Raw genomic sequence first — 18,476 nt, forward strand, 5'->3', positions numbered from 1 at the left:
TCATGATCTCCCTCTAAATATAACTGAAAATTTGACAACTGTGGTCTCTCATTTGCTCTAAGTGCATTAAAAAAGAATATAACATGGTTGTTTTCCACAATGACAGTGACATCTGTGAAATATGAATTATTCATGCAAGTTCTATGTTGCACTATCAAAGTATTTTCTCTCCTTAAATTTTAAACATTCTCAGAAGATTAGCATTCCAGTAGGAAATCTGCTATGAAGTGGGAATTACACTAATTACCTCACACCCCAAATATGGACTTTAAAAAACTCCTGAAGGAAACAGGAAAATTTGTGACCCACAGCCTTATGATGCATGTAATAACAATAAACTGGATCCCTATTTCCGGAAATGAAAAAATATTGCTTTGCCCAAAGCCTTACTCTTGGTATCTATTATGTATCTATGTAGACACTGAGGTGTATATCTTTATAAATTCATTTCTTCTTTCTCATTTTTAAAGTTTTTAGCCTTTCTGAGATCACAGGCCATGCTATAGGGGCTATTGGCAAAATAAACCAGTTCCTCTCTGTCTATTCTTTGGGATAATCTCACCAGCTTGCTTTTGAAGGCCTTTGTGTAGGAATGTCTCTACCTATTTAGTTCATTCATTGATCATGTAGACATGGCTCTGGAGGTATAAATGGCATAAGTTCTGGACTCATAAAATACTACAGGGCAAAAGTTAGAATCAGCCCTATTTTCTTTGACTTTGATTATAGGGAAGAACCAGTTGAAATTATGACAGACAGGACATTATTTATTTTTATTTCTGTAATAGCATACTATTTAAATAACCACATTTTTCTTTTAAAACCCAAATTACATCTCTACTTTAACATTTGTTAAAAATATGCCATATCCTAAAAACTTCACTAAATGAACAATTTTTTTTAAAGATTTTATTTATTTATTTGAGAGAGAGAGAGTGAGAGAGAGAGAGAGGGTGCACGAGAGAGGGGAGGGGCAGAGGCAGAGGGAGAAGCAGACTCCCCACTGAGCAGCGAGCCTAACTCAGGATCATGACCTGAGCTGAAGGTAGATACTTAACTGACTGAGCCACGAAGGCGCCCCAAATGAAAAAAATTTGTAAAATTGGTACCATCTGTAAAGAATTCCCATATATTCTATAAAGTATAATGGCATCTTGGGCTTAGAGACAGAGGTCTTGCAAAGGATTTTACTGTTCTAAAGGGATTAAAACCTTTTCTTTAGAATAGCAAGAGAACATCTTTTTGCTCTAGAGCAAAGGTTCTCAAATTTTGGTGGCCTCATAACCACCTGCAGGGCTTGTTGAAACCCATGATTACAGGCCCAACCTCAGAGTTTCTGATTCTGTTCTGGCATGGGACCTGAGAATTTTCATTTCTCACAAGTGCTCACATAATGCTGACACTGCTGGTTCAGGAACACTTTGAGAACCCCTGCTTTAGCGAGTGTAAGAGAAAACTGGGCATAAGGACGTTGCAGTAAGAGTCACTAACTATAGACCTAACCACCTGCGTAAATCAAGAGTTTGTGTACGGGGGCGCCTCAGTGGCTCAGTCGTTAAGCATCTGCCTTCAGCTCAGGTCATGGTCCCAGGGTTCTGGGATCGAGCCCCGCATCGGGCTCCCTGCTCTGCAGGCAGCCTGTTTCTCCCTCTCCCACTCCCCCTTGCTTGTGTTCCCTCTCTCGCTATCTCTCTCTCTCTGTCAAATAAATAAATAGAACCTTAAAAAAAAAGTGTGTACTTAAGAAGCATGGAAACGAAAGCCTGGTCAAGTTCAATTGCCCATAGGAGGTTTCTTTTAATGGAAAGTTCAACCGCTAACTGTTAGTGCTGTTAGTATCTATAAAAAGGGTTTAGTTACTTTTCTCAAAATGACTAGTTGAACACTGTGATTTTGTAAAAGTTGACAGGTAGCAAATTTGGCAAGAAAAATGCTTGTTAAAATTTCTATCAGTTATTATACTGTGATTATTGGAAATTTATATGCTTTGGAGATTTTTCAAGGAGAACTAGCTAAAACCATTTAATTGGTAATTTGCTTTCAAGAGTCGAGCTCATTCTGTATAGTCATAATCATGCCAGTTTATAACAGATCCTACAGGAAGATTTATATTGTCATTAAGAGATTAAAGTAATCCTTATTTGTATTGTATTTAATTAGCTCAGTTTAAGATTCATATATTGTAGGGAATCCTGACAAATAGCTTCAAACTGATTTTTATTTTGTGAGAAAGTTTTAGATGGAAAAAAAATTAATAATTAAAATTTAGGGTGTTTTTCTAAATGACTAAGTGATTTGATAAGCCCTATGACATTATTTACTATATTGAATTTAGGTGGCCCTCACTACCAATTAACAAAAAATATTGCTTAAAATATAATTTAAGGATTGAAATTAAGATACAGGAATTTATATAAAACAGGTTGATTATTTTGTTCCTATGTGTGAACAAGTCTCAAAGGCACAGTTTCAAGGACCATTGAGAGAGGATATGAGTGCTTCATGCCTGATTCTCATTAGTCCTGTCTTGTTTAAGATACAGATTTCTTACAGGGTGACAGTGGACCTCAGGTGGATGGGTAGGACCATGCTCATGGTAGAATCAGAAAAGGTCATAGGAATACCAAATGCTCAAGATCAATTCTGAATTTTATACTCAAATTATACCTTCTATATCTTTCCAAGAACATAATGCAAGGCAAATGCAGGATAGTCTGTTATTATAGGAACGTTGATAGCTGCATAGTATTTTGCCTTTGACAAACTTCTGAGTTATTTGGAAATGGGCCATTAAGATTATTGAATTAAGAAGGTAGAAAGTTTTCTGGGAAGCTCAAAGGAATAAGTGCTCAGTAAACATTTACAGGTCTCACAGGTTACGGAGAGGTATACATCTGTGGATTTTTCTGCATTCTCTACCTAAACTGTAAAATCCATGGGAGGCTTACCTTCACATAACACAGTGCCAATTTTGGTAGGCACAGTTCTTAACTCATGAAGAATTCCAGAATACCAGCAGAAGCAATTTAAGCATTTTAAGTAGAATTATGTGATCAGTAAAATAACCATCAACCAATGTTTAAGTTTCTGTGCTCAGCAGTGGTGGCAGTATGGTCTCAACTGAGTCAATTCTCAGTATGATTTTAAATATTGCTCAGACCATGTAGCTCTCTGGCTTGGTTCTTTGCTCTCCTGGATTTGGTGGCATGGAGATCTCATTAAGACCTCCATGAAAGCTGTTTTGGTGGAATAATGGGGCTGGAAGTCAAATTAGAATGATTGCAGGAATGCTATTTGCATTGAGGATGGTTGCTTGCTTTCTGACAATCTCTACTCTTAAATCATCTTTACTAGGCATATTAACATCTTCTAAACCGTCCTACATAAGTAATGCTGGGGTGCTTCCTAGATATTTGTACTGGCATTTATTTGTCACTTTTATACTCCATAAACTTATTAGACTCGGAGATACAACTTTTAATTAATTAATTTATTTAAGATTTTACTTATTTATTTTAGGGAGAGAGAGAGTGCGAGCGTGCAAGCCGGGGTAGAGGGGAGGGGCAGAGGGAGAGGGAGAGAACCTCAAGCAGGCTCTGCACTGAGTGTGGAGCCCAGTGTGGGGCTGGATCTCACGACCCTGAGATCATGACCTGAGCCGAAACCAAGAGTTGGACGTTTAACCAACTGAGCCACCCAGATGTTCCAGAGATACGACTTTTAAAAGCATTGTTCAAATTATATATTATAAAAGAAACTTTGAAAAAAAATTTTGAAAAGACTGTCAGAGTAATGAGTTCCTTTAAATTTTTGTAGCACTTTTTGCCTGATGATATTTGCCTACCTCAGGTTTATTTTTTGTAATGTATATCTACAGTTTCTTCAAGGTGGTACATTTCTGGGGAGCAGATAATTTTTCTCACATTGCTTTATATTTTTAGGATTTGACGTAATTCCTTGCACATATATGGATTGGAGGCTAAATATATGCATGTATATTCTTCCTGTGTAAAAATAAGCTTCATTGTGTATTCCAATCATTCTTAACAGTAGATATTAATAATAGTACAATAAATAACATTGACTGCCAGGCACTATCTCCAATGCCTTGTGTACATTACCTTGATCTTCATTTACTCTGTCATTATCAATGACAGCCTGAGACAAAGATAATTCAATACTTGCTCACAATCTTCATCCCTGGACAAAGCTGCTTTTCATAGCTCCTATAACAGTTGTACGTTCACTATAGACACCATAGAACAGTTTTTATAATTCTTTTTTCTTCTGGCCCAAACCCTATTAAGTTCCAAGTAAGCAGGTTTTCCTGAAGTAGCATCCATGAGGAAGGTTTAAGGCGAAAGTTTTCCCCTTAGTGTTTTTTGTGAACTATAAATGCTATAGGTCTGCAAAAATGTTCAAAACATGAAGAGATTTTGTTGTTGCTGCCAAGGAAATCTGGCCCAAGAAATTTCCCCTGTTTAATTTTCTCTACAATAAAAAGTGACTTTTTGTTTCTCACACAAGACTATTTTTCCTTTAGATTTTTATTATAGTTTCTAAAGTAAAATCATTAAAATCAGAATGTCCCTTGTAATAAAAGTTATTTTAAAAATATCTATTTGGTTTTTTTTTGTTGTTGTTCTTACTTGGCAAACTGGTTTATGATTTGACTACAATAATAAAAAAAAAGCGCACTGGATTCTAGAATATGTAATATCTCCATACAGCAGAAACTAATTGAAATCATAGAACATGGGTACAGTAAAACTTGTCAACCATAGCTTTCTGACTATCTTTTACCTTATAAAATGGGGCCTGGTATGTTTGAGTTCCATGATAGTTATAGAGAGAAAGGAAAATGTGATTTCATTAGAAGAAAGGACCAAAAATTCCCAGAAGACTCTTTAGGAAGTTTGTGGAAGTATGTGTCCAGGGAGCTAAGTGTGGGTTGGAATAGATTCCAGATGCCACCAAATTACAACCCCATAGTAATACCTTATGCTCAGCCTCTTAATTTTAAAGTGTATTTTTATGTGTTATTTGATCTCATTTTATCTTTACAATGATGTGAATTAGCAACAATTGCTCTCATTTGGATATAAGGAAAATTGAGGCACAAGCAGGAAATCTAAGGTCTCGTACCACCTTAGTGATGGAGTCACAAACCCAGGGCCATTTGGAATAGACACCTTCCTTCCAATAATCTACATAGTTCACTGGTTCCTTTTAAGCTTTCTCTACAATTTCTACCTCTTCTGGGGGAGGTTCACGGCAGTACTTAGCTCCCACAAGAGTCAGGTCCCTGCCTTAGATGCAACCCATTCTTTCCGGGTCTAATTGCTCAGATGCTGGGAATAGCTGAAAGCATTCCACAAAAGGTGGGCATTGGCAGGTAAAAGGGATTCATGTACACTGGGACACCTATCCACAGTTGGGACTTTTTCACTCAGTCATCCATTCTCTTAGAGTGTTCTTTTACCAAACATAATTCTTAACACAATGGAAGACTTAAATATACTTTCTGAAGTTTAGTTTGTGTTGTCTTTTTAATATATTTTTCTTATCAATGTTTGCATTGTTCTGCTTTTTTTTTTTAACTTTCCTGTGTTTCAATATCATGAGGATTCTAGAAACAGTTTTTTTTCTTTTCATCTTATTTTATTGGTGAGTGAGTCCAAATAACATATTCTGATTTGGTATTCTTCATACCATATTTTACTGTAAATTTACTTGTATTTTTCTTGAATCCTTTTGCTTATTTATGTTCACTACTCTTTGTTCTTTCAATCCTGGAAATTTCATTCCAAAAAGAAGACTTTCCTATTTGTAACACTACATGATTAGACTTATTTAGCTTTTAGTTTTTAGACCATGACCATTAATGCCAGCTGCAGGATTACATGACCATTAATTATACCCCCAGAATTTAAGGGGCACATATGCCCACTATATGCAATGATAACTATCTTGTGCAGGTGTAGCTTCCAATAGTTTTTTCTTCATTGGCCCTCACCCATTGTCACAAGTAATTTGAATTGGGCTGTGAAGAGGAAGAAAACCTACACAGTTGGCCAGCATACCCATTACACTGAATTGCTTCCATATGGCCATGGAGCCATCCCTGGCTCTCAAAACAAAAACCCATAATGGAACATTACGTTCAGTCACACACAAACACACACACACACACACACACACTGCATAAAATGGGATCCAGGATCACAGAGTAAAAAAAAAATTGTTTTGTTTTTAGCATTTTTTTTCTCCAAATATATACATGTGGTTCTTTTTTAATAAGGATCTTGGTTATTTTAATTAAGAAAATTATTGTAACGTAAAATCTCTGAAGTTAAGGTGAAAGCATGTACTTGCATTTGACCAGGGATAAGAAAGATCTTAGGACACTAAAAGCTAATAAAATAAAGTCTAATCATGTTTGTGTTACAGAGCCTTTTTGACTCTGAAAATCAGTTTACTGGGTGATTACACATTTGCGAGTGCATCTGTTGTTCCTCAGCATTCCAAGTTAAACAAAGGAAGTATGCTTTCTCCAATTCCCCATTCTCTGATATGTTTAGAGAAATGATGAGAATTGACGTCTTTAAAATTTTGCATAAAATGGAATTATTATCTCACATTCTAGTAGAATTTCAACATTAAAAGTACTAGTCTGTTCACAGACACACATACACACATCTGAAACGACATGATAATATTTTCATTTGCAATAAAATAAAGCAATTTTCCAGTTTTGAAAGAAAATTAATACATGCGTATTTTGCCTTTATAAGTTCGTTTATCTGGGGACAGGTGGTGTGAAAGGTTGAATGCTCATTATCAGTCTGTCCTGAAATTTGAATGAAGTAAGACATAAACATCATTGAATCTAAATCTATGGTAGATGTCCAATTTATTTATCACTTCAGAAGCCTTTCCATATCCACTATTATTGTATTTTAAAGGAACTACATTTGTAGAAAGGTAAGGCTTGTAGGGACAAGAATAAAATGGCTAAGATGGCTCTACATTTCTCTTAATAGAAATCGAGTTCAAATTTCATACAGAAGACCCTTCTTTTTCTATCCCTCAGAGTTAAAGTGGAGGATAGGCGACTTTGGCAGCAAATAGTTAAAATAGTATCGTAGCACTTCTTACCTCAGCTCTTAGAGCACAGTGTATATGGACCACAGCAGCTAAGATGCTAGGAAGACCTCAAAGCAATGATCCTTCCAGGCAAAGATCACAAAACAAAACAAAAATGTGAAAACATGACACTAAATAAACTAAATAAAACTTGCCAATAGAAAAGTATTGGGAGTAATCATTCACTCCCTCCCCTGCCCCCTTCCTCACTCAGCAGGTATTTGTGTATTCAATGTGTGCTCACTAATATTGGCTAGAGAATACAAAGATGGGGTTGGGAGTGGGGGAGACCTGAGGGAGTGATGGTTGGATTGCTTTCTGTTGTTTTTTTTTTAACTCATAGACAATATTATTTTTTAGATCTATTTTTTCCCGCTTCAGTGAAGTATAACTGACAAAATTGTAGGGCATTTGAAGTGTACAGTGTGGTAAGTTGATATATGTATGCATTGTAAAAGGAAGCCAGGTTAATTAACATGTTCATGGCCTCACATGTATCTTTATTTCGCTTTCCCTCTCTCTCTCTCCCATGAGAACATTTAAGTTCTCTTGTAGCAAATTTCACTTGTACAGTACAGTGTTGTCAACTGTACAATCATCATGTTATACATTAGATTCTCAGAAGTTATTCATCCTATAACTGAAAGTTTGTATACTTTTACCAGCCTCCCCCTATTTCCCTCACCCCATGTCCCCAGCCCCTGAGAACCATTTTTGTACTTTCTGTTCCTGTGAGTTCAATTCTTAAAAAAATAGATTCCACATATAAGTGATACCATGCAGTATTTATCTTTCTCTGTCTGGTTTATTTCACTTAGCATAATGCCCTCCAGGAACTGTTTTCTTACAAAAAGGAATTAACATAAAAATCAGGGGAAGCAGAGATGCAGTGTGCTATGGGAGAATGAAATAGTACAGGCAGGAGCCTAAAAGAAATCTGGAAGCTGAAACATGAAAGGGAAATGAGGTATAGCGGAGACTGAGAGACAGAATCAGATCCTGCAGGACTCTGTGAGCCATATTAAGGATTTTGTTTTAAGATGTTTATCCTAAGCCCAGTAAGGAGGTAGAGGTGGGAGGTAGAAAAAGATGAGATGGGGATTTTGAAAAGATCCCCCTGGTGCAGTCTGGAGAACTATAAAAGGGGCATCACCACAATAGAACCTCCCTCCTAGAGGTTATGAGAATTGAATTAGTTAATCCATGTAGAGCACTTCGAACAATGCCTGGCATAAGAGCTCAATGAATGTCATTGTTAATAGATCCAGTGATAGCTCATTTGTGCAAGAGCACAACTCTGCATGTCCACTACTCCCTGTAGCACAGAGGAAATAGCAACCAAGTCAGCTCCTTGATATAGGTTAAGAGGTTGCTACCACAAATGAAATCTAGAGCTCCTATGACTGGGTTTTTTCACATGCTTTTTGGAACAGTGCCAGTTTGGGTGCATGAAATTGCATTATCCTAAACACAGATGCAATAGTAACTTAATAGTTTAAGTAATTCAGCAGTGAGGACATTTAGAACATAGACATTGATCACCTAGAAACATATGCAGCTTCAGATTAATGGATAAAATAGGAGACTTCTCATCTCAGATATCTATGCTGGGTGGCAAAAATTGAAGTACAACTAACAAAATATGGTTTTAACCAAGTATTATTTTTGAAAATCACTTTCAGAGAGTAATCCGAAATGTGGGAAATTCTACATAGAATATCATAAACCAAGAAAGTATTGTTTATATTTACTTAGGGTAAAACAGTAAAAAGATTTTTGAAGTGTCTAAAATATAGTATTAGCATACCTTAGAACAAAATATCAATGAAGCTAGTGTACAAGTTAAAGTTGTGGAAAAACAACTTTAAATTGCTGTTAAAAAAACATCTGATGATCTTGATAGATCTGGGCTGGTTTTCTTTAAATATGAAGTACCATTCTACATTTTTTATTTGGGCAATTACTTTTCAGGACTAATGGTAGTAACTTTATGGGTCATTTTAGTTCTCTATTACAGACATTTTTATGCCCAATATTTTAATATTATTTTAAATGATGTATTTAATATGTATTCAAATTAATAGATTAAAATTTATTTTTAATAACTTAAATATCAGGAATATCAGGCTACTTCCCGAGGAAATATACAAAAAGCATTGCAAAAATACTTAGACTGATAAGATATTAGAAGTATTCTCATTAAAGCCAGGAACAAGAAAAGGATTCTTGTTAGTGATACTATCAACATCATGTTCAAGCCCTAGCCAATTTAATAAGATAAGAATATGAATGGAAAAGGAAAAGACAAAAATGTTGTTTTATATAGAATATGTGATTATTAACCCAAAAGAATCTGCCAATCAGCTATTTTTACATAACTAATTTATTAAAGGCCTACTGCCTGCGTAATTCTATCCTATGCACATCACAGACTTGCACTTTCATGGTCTTTGGCTAAGATTTTCTTCAGCCTAAAAGTTGAAATGAATTATTCTTTTAAAAAGGTAATACAAAGACAAAGTAGTAAGTTCCACATCTAAAAATGGTAGATCAGCACATTCAATATTCTATATAAAATTGGATTTTTGAGGCACAGGTTAAAACTTTATTAGAGTGTGCTTGCATGACCGACTTCAACTGTATTTTCTGCTCTTTTCAAATCATTGGGAAATACTTTTTATTTAATGATTTTAAAAGGTCACAAAATCATACCGAAAGTATGTATGTTTGGTTTGCAAATAGTAGCCCTTTAAAATTTTGGATTTTTAGGAATTGAAACACATGTGAACCAAATGTCATCAAAAGATGTTTATTAACTATCTGTCTGAACATAACCTGGTCCAGTATTTTATATTGTAACCCTTTAATTTTTTAAGTTTGAATAACGTAAATTGACTTGAAGATATGAATAACAGTAAATATAAGCAGCAGAATAACACCTTGACATTAAATGCAAATCAACAAAGGCACATCTTTTCAGGAGAGCAAGATAAAGACATCACTAAGTGGGGACAAACATGGAAGCAGGGCAAATTCCACTCTGGAATAAGAAAAGAAAGGCAATAAAACATGTTTACGTAACCCACTACACACAGAGATACAGACTTCATGAGAGATTCTATAGCGGTTAGGAGCCCTACCCTATCACCTAGTATTTGTGTTACCTTGGGCTTTTCACTTAACCTCTCAATGACTCCATTTCCCCATCAGTAAAATAGAGATACTAGTATTTACTCCACAGGGTAAATATGAAGATTAAATGGGTTAATACATATGAGCGCTAGAACAGTGCCTGGTCTATAATAAATGTAATACAAATGTTAGCTATTATCTTAATTATTAGATATAATGGTTTAGCTACTTAAATTATTGAATAAGTAATACATGGTTTAGACCATAAGTTAAATCAGGTTAAATTTTAATTAGTTAATCTGTTATTTTGGCTGATTGTCCATTGGAGGTGAGAAATCATTATGTTCCGGAGGTGGTGGTAGAGAAAAGATTATACAGATTTCTATCTTTAGTGATAGAAATATGTAACTTGTCCTTGATATAACATAGATTTGGAACAAAGGACATGCAGCTGAATGATTAGAAAAAGCACTTGCTACAAAGAGCAAGAAAGAAAAATGACTATATTCATTGAACACATACCATATGCCAGGCACTGTTGTTCTACCCACTGGGGATGTAACGGAACAGTCTCTGCTTTATTAACTTTTGGTCGCTAAAACATCCAAATTTAAAAGCATCACTTTTCTTGTGTGTTTTGTGTTTTCTCTTCTAATAATCTTTTTATTTTCTGTTATTTTAACATAACTTCCATTTTTAATCCCAGTATTTATTTAACAAATTTACTTAAATATGGTTTAATAAAGGAATAAGCTGTTCTTCATGTCTTACACATGAAAAACACATTTTGAAGGCTGAAGATAAAGGATTGCTTTACCTAGAAAAATCCTTATTTTTTCTATTTCAACTATTAAACCAGGCTACTCTCCCTATGTTTTCTTAGTATATTTCAAGTCCCAGCCTCTTACTGTATTGCGTTACATGAGAAGCAGGGAATTTTTGGCCAAACTATCTCATTACTAATATTTGTCATAATCTTTCAATGTATGGAGAAAATTGTTAAAACAATGTAAATTTTCATAAACTGTTTACCAATTTTTTGTCACTTCCTGATTTTATAGTTAGAAACTGAGGCCAAGCTATCAGATACCATCAGCAATCTCAGACAAGATGAGCTTTCTCAAATAGTACAGTTTTTACCATCAGAAAAGGGAAGAACTATCTACTGATGGATTAAATTCTAATTTTAGACCTTTAAAGGTGCTTCTATCTAAACCACCTGATGCTGTACTTACACGATTTAGTAAATACTCACTTGCTACCAAGAAAGGATAAGAATTCTGTTCCACGGCAATGACGATACCTTAAGAATGCAAACGAGGAACTATTCCTTTTTGCAGTCAGAGCTATTAAAATATCATCATTTGAATGCATAATAGTAATTGCTATCTCAGCGGGCATGACAATTGTGGGCATGCATGCTCCAGAAAACACATCTGACAGATCAACCTCGTTGGTTGTGTTTGGGTACATTTTGGAGACAATTTATCCAGGCAGAACTATCAAAAAATATTTTTGTCCAGAATTTTTAATGGGAGGATAAAGAGTATATACGGCATACTTATGTATTTTTATGGGTGAGCTTTGAGGGGTAACGTCTTCCCTCAGAATTATTTGGGTACAAATTGTAGTTTCTCTATTTTGAGATCAAGAGCTCTGCACCCAGCTTTTAAAGCAGATCAAACATTTTGAAGGAAAATGTTGCTATAGGTACCTGTAGGTTGGAGTTAGCCTCTGTCTCCGTAAGGATATGTCACACAGTTTTCAGGAGCAGCGTGAATCAACCTGGCCACCTTATATTCTAATTAGAGTTTATTTTCCTGGATAAGAACTCTCTCTCCTTTCCATGACGATTCTTTCCATGACATGTAAGTACCTAAGAGAACTCTTCCAAGGAAAAACTTCAGGCACATTTAGACAACCAACTTCTGTGTGTTCTCTGTCCCTTGTATGAAATCAAGATTCTAGATGGCAATCAGCAAGTTTCTGTTTTTCAAAAATATGACAGTTCCCATCATCTATTACATTTTCCTTATTTCCATGGCTGCCAAAATCCAAAAGTTTAATTATTGCACCTAGCTCATTCTGGGTTTTGCTCATCTCCACTAGACCTCTGCAGCCAGTTTGTTTATGTCTGCTTTTATAGCCTTATCTTCACTATGGATATATATGCTAACTATACATATAGACAAAGTGTTTTTTTTTTAAAGATTTTATTTATTTATTGAGAGAGAGAGAGAGAGAGAGCGTGGGAGCAAGGAGAGCATGAACGGGGGCAGGGGAGAGGAAGAAGCAGGCTTCCTGCTCAGCAGGGAGCCTGACTCTGGGCTCAATCCCAGGACCCTGAGATCAGGACCTGAGCCAAAGGCAGACGCTTAACTGACTGAGCCACCCAGACACCCTTCTATACAAAGTGTTTTAAGTAACTTTAAATCCTTTGTGAATAGGATTAGATATGATTTTATTTCAAGGTATAAATTATTTAAAAAGTGCTACAAAGGACACTAAACCTGGGCATGTGACCGAGTGGTTCATGTGCTCTCTGTGTGAATTTTTGGATCATTACATTGACAATATTCATTCTTTGAGGTTATATCTTTGGCAAGTTGTGAACTAGAACTTGTGTTAAGCAGCTGTTAAATGTTGAGTATATCACTTGGGACTGGTTATTTTAATGGATCTATTTCCTTTTGTGGTCATGGTCTCAACACTATTCTAACTCCCTAGCAACTTTCAAAAGAGCTCAGAAAAGGGCAAATCAGCACACACCAAAACCCACACTTAGAAAAGGAAAAGTTCTATACTAAGGCTTTTGTTGCCCTTAAACTACTCTGTTTCTCAAATGTTACTGAACCTGTATATATCCCTAAAACCTTGTTTTAATTTCTATTGGTATAATATGTATAGTATAATATGAATGAAACTTTGGTTATCCCTGTTAATATTAGAAAAGAGGCAAGAATAGCATTATAATTCTGACCACTTTTGAGTGACTGAAAAAACTTACAGCAAATATTTTGCAGAGAAAAGGGAACTTTTACTTTGAGAAATTAAAAAACAATGCTTGAATCCTAATGGAGTGTGTCCATGGGTTTGTGTGTCCACACGCTCTCAACTATGTTTTAATTTTTAAATTGGAATACCAAGTACTCCAATCATTAAATGGTAGAAAGGACTGACATTGTTAAAAGAAGCAATAACTTAATTTCATTAACTATTGAGAATTTCTAGATGCATGTTACTAGGCAATAAAAAAATGTATGATTACCTTTGATATTTATTAACAAAGCTAAGCTGACTAGTTGCACCTGTTGACAGCATTATAAATGTGGCTTTACATAAGTCGGTCCTAATGAACCATTTAGTGTTTTGATATTACATGTGCTTTTAAAGACTTGGAGCAGCACTTTATTTTCTCAAAGACAGTTGGTTAGAAATAAGAAACCTTTTTGGTAATCATTAACTTAAAAATTTTTTTTAATAATGAGAGAAGTAAAAGAGTTATAGCTTATTTTGAGTATTTTATTATGGAAAGTCAAAACTCTTTGACCCTGATTATGCTAATCAACTTCAAAACGATAAAACAATAATGAATCAAATTAGTACGATGGCTTAATTAAAAATAATTATTTCAGGTTTATGGATCTTACTCTGTTAGGGGGAAATAAAAACACCCTACAGTGATTGTTATTGACTTAATTTTCTTAATATCATGGGCCTATACACAGCAGTCAGTATTTTTTCTTTAGGAGATGACACATTTCCTTTTGCTTCTAAGCTACTGGGTCATTTATGAATTTGCTCAAAAATACACATTTTTAAAACAACTGCTAAAAAGCCAAGCAAATGGCATTAGAGATTTATAAAAATATATATAAAGACATGAACCTAGTAGTCTATGTTGTTCAGTAATTTGAAAGTTTGGAAAAACTTAATTAAAATATATCAGGAAATTAAATTCTACCCAATTTCAATATTCAAATATTAACTTTATGTTAAAGTTTCATCTCTCATATTGAGACATTTTCATTGCTTCTGTAGAGATTAGTCAGGGCACAACATCTGCAAATTTAATTTTAGCTCTTATCATTAAAATTATTACATGTACAACATAGCAGCAGTCTTATGGATTATTGTAAAATTTTATGATATAGTAAGAAAGCATTTAATCCAGTGATAGATAAACTTGCCATTTCTGTCAACGACTTAAGTGAAAGTCAGCATTATATATGCAGAAATAACAATGGAAGAAAACCTACCACTGAATACCTTATTTTGTTTGCCGCTCACACAGAAAAAAAATATTTTAAAATCTCTTCTCTTGGAAGAGAAAATCTATTTCCTTACTGAAAATAACCCACCTGTTATTTTGTAGTTTAACCTTATTCTTAAAAATTGATTTTATACTTTTTCTGCAGATGTATATCAGGGTTACTGAAAAACATATTTTTAACGTAATAGTAAATTCTGCTTTTAATACTTTCATTTCTGTGAAATACTTTTTGATATTCCAGATTACCAGGAAAATGCTTCATTTTAAACAAATGACAGTAGAATAAGCTATATTTTAGTATAGATGCCTGTATCAACTAGAATGTCTTCAATTGCAAGCAAGAAAAAACTTACTTTGTACTCGGGTAATTAAAAAAGGAACTTTCTTGGCTTTCATGAATACAAAGTTCAAATAGGTAAGGTAAACTCCAGTAGTATATTGGTTTGTTTCAGTTTTGTTTTGTTTTTTTTCCCCTCCCACTGGTTTATTCATAACTAAGGGCTCAGGTTCTCTTTTTCTCTTTGCTATGATTTCTGCAATGCAAGCTTTATTCTAGGCTGGTCTCCTTTGTGGACCCAAGATTGGAGCCATACTTTTTCTTGTTCAGAGTCAAAATAAGGGAGCCTTGTCCCAGCTTTCCAAAAGAGGATCCTGAATTTGATTGATTGGACCATTTTACTTCTTTTGCCCAAACTTGAACCAGTCATTGTATCCAACAGAATTGAATGTGTTTATTGGCTTAAGTCATCTGATACTCTGCCTGGAGCTAGTAGATGAAAAGAAAAGTTCAGCTCTATTGGAATTATATGAACTATGGAGGGAAACAGATACTTTAAGGAAAAACCAGGATGCTATAAAAAAAAGAGAAAGGATATTGGGTAGGCATGGTAGTGGGTAGATGCCCACTATTGTATTTTGGGTATTCCATTTAAAAAATTCACTTGCTTTCTTCATTTTTAATATTTTCTTTACTCTAAAATTTTATTTGCTTTTTCCATGACTACTTAAAAGTTCATTTGACTTCTTGTTTTTTGGTTTACAAATCCAAAGACATAAACAATATAATGATTCAGTTATAGCTTAACAGTTTAATGAGGTTATCTATTCATTTTTGCAAAGTGAAACATGAGATAAAGATTTTCAGTATTTTGGAATTATATAAGAGTAAATTAAAATTATTATCAGCCACCTCAGCTCCTTTGTAGAATGGAATAGTGGTTGAGTCACCTGGTACATCTAAATTTTAAACTTGAATAAAGGAGAAATGTACAAATCTAAGTTATCTATAATTGTCAGGAACTGAGTAAAATAAAGGTAAGAGTAAACTGTTAGTCAGCAGCTGTTTATTGGTGTTTATTGTATACTCAGGAGAGTACTCATTTCTGTGGAGGATTCTAAATAGTTGTCAGACAGGAAGCTGCTTTTAAAAAGTATATAGACTAAATACAAAGTTAAGACAAACACATAAGAAACAGAGGCAAACGAGAAGATGGTATATGATTTGGTACTAAATTGTATGGAAACAACTATATCCCAGAGGGAAAACTGGAAATTGGCTAAACTCTGTTAAGGAAAAACTTACAGAGGACTTAAGCCAGGCATTAAAAAGGAGATAAAGGGAAATTCTCCACTGCAGAGGAGAAATTGAAATGGAAGACTTTCCACATGGAAAGATTAGTAATAACATTGTTAAGGGGTACAATTGAACTTGGTGAGTGTAGAAATATTGGTGAGACAAGCTCATCTGCAAAAATGTCAGAATATATATTAAAGGTTTGCTCTTAATATGATTATAGGGCAATAGTTCAAAAAGTCTTGATCTTCAGCTGTGGTCTGTGAAAACTGATCTTAAATCATGTTCGGTAAAATAGTTCACATGTTTTCTTGGTTATTTATCCATGAGAAACTGAGAGTAGGGATTATGGTAAGCCTAGTGTGAATGCACTATTTTCAGTGGTGTTTCTGATTGCTAACAATGCCCAGATATGATAAAATAGTGTCTGTCAAATATATTATTACTAAGGCACATAGCAGGATAGGGTAGTAAAAAGAGCATGAGCTTTAGAATTAGTTATATGTGGGTTCAAATCCCAGCTCCACATTTTGAGTAGTATGAAACTTTAGGCATGCTTCTTAATACCTATGAATGTTCATTTCCTTGAGTTGTACAGAGATATATTACTTATGTCACCGGAAAAATTCTTACACCTAAGAGAACACTTGGACATTCTTCATTAAGCAGTTCATGATAATTCTAATACTGTCATTAGGCAGAGCTTCCCTGCTTATCTCTAGTGAATGGCTTAGGAGAAAATGGAAGAAGACTAATTCTCCAATCACTAGATAAAAGCGTGGGTGATCTCTGTGACAATTTGATGTCAGTTGAAGGGAAGAGCTGAGGGGAGTGGAAGGAGCACTGGGTTTGGAGTCCTCCAGAGTTCAGACCCTAATTGCACCGTTTGTGAGGATGTCCTTGGGTAAATGACTGCCGTCGGTAGCCTCCTCTGTTAAATGGCCTAAGAGCGTAGTTGTGGGGATGAAACAAGATGAGATGATAGACACTCCATAAAGTTGAACCTCTTTCGAAAGATTTAGAACATTAGTCATTTTAATGTCATTTAATAGTTTAGCTATAATCCATTAAAGAGGACTTTTGGAGAGAAGAAAGTGGTTAAAATAACCTGTAATATCTTAACCCTGGTAAGGAACTGTCAAGTTCAAATCACCTGAGAAAATTTGTATGATATTTTAATTAATAAAATGCCTTCTTCACTGCCAAGCAAATGTATAATCATATCTTTTGTTCTTTTGCCCTAAGCATATCCCCAGAGTACACAAAATAGTCTTTATTTTTGTGACTACAATTAATACCCATTGGTTTTTTTAAATCCTTTGCAGCTGTGCATTTACGATATATTTAGGGAAATAATTTGAATCATCCTGACCTTAAAGCTGGGTGATAATTGGGGATGCTTCCCAACCTTATCTCTCATAATGCTAGTTCAAAGGAAGAAGATGATACATAGTGTCTGGGATGGTAACTAGAGGAGTAATTACCATCATGTGATGAAGAGTTTCCTAGGGTGTCATGGCTAAGGCTGCTGAAGAATTCTACTCTGTGAAAAAACCTAAATCTTGACACTGACCTTCCTGCAAAAAGACAATAAGACTTCATCAAAAGGGGAATTCTAGTTTTGCTAGCTCAAACCCAGAGCTATCTGTAACCATTTCCATTTTCTACTTTTGGAATTGGGTATGTAATTTGTTGATTAGTTTTCTAGTAGATATGAGGGGTATATGTAATACTCTTAGAAAACTGGCAAACAGCACATGGGATTCAGGATATTATAAAGATTTAAAGCTATAATTTTCAGACTCTCAGACTATAGATTGTTCCGTCAAAGCAAATATATACAAGTGACCTGATTCACTCATCTCTCTCTCTCTTTTTAAAGATTTTATTTATTTGTCAAAAAGAGAGAAAGAGAGAGAGAGAGAGAGAGAGAGAGAGAGACAGAGCAGGCAGAGGGAGAAGCAGGCTCCCAGCTGAGCAAGGAGCCCAGTGTGGCACTTGATCCCAGGACCCTGGGATCATAACCTGAGCTGAAGGTAGATGCTTAACCAACAGAGCCAGCCAGGCATCCCACACTCATTCCTTCTAAAAATGCAAAGTCTTAATCTTATCCGATTGCAAAATACTATAAAGTAGTGACATATGACTACCATTGCCTTGTGTTTTCACAGAGTTACTTGAAAATAACTGTCTAGGATATGAATTCCTTTCCTAAAGAGAAAGGAAGCAGTGTAAAGTATGAGTGGTAAGAAGTATGATTGGCAAGGTAGGCAGGCCATGGTCAGATCATGTATGACCTTGTTGGACATTGTGTTAGCTAGCAATTGCTGCATAACAAATTATCTCCAAAAT

The 18,476-nt window shown here is 35.0% G+C and overlaps 1 protein-coding gene across 43 annotated transcripts in view; it reads left to right on the top strand.

Annotated features, from left to right (window-relative positions):
- The window catches only part of ANK2 (ankyrin 2), a 318,537-nt gene that overhangs the window by 151,705 nt on the left and 148,356 nt on the right, over positions 1 to 18,476 (top strand). The gene's annotated exons all lie outside the window — the stretch shown is intronic.

This window comes from Callorhinus ursinus, unplaced genomic scaffold (assembly GCF_003265705.2).
Source record: "Callorhinus ursinus isolate GAN/ISIS: 27379988/994484 unplaced genomic scaffold, GSC_fseal_2.0 scaffold4, whole genome shotgun sequence".
In the NCBI taxonomy this organism is placed as follows: Eukaryota; Metazoa; Chordata; class Mammalia; order Carnivora; family Otariidae; genus Callorhinus; species Callorhinus ursinus.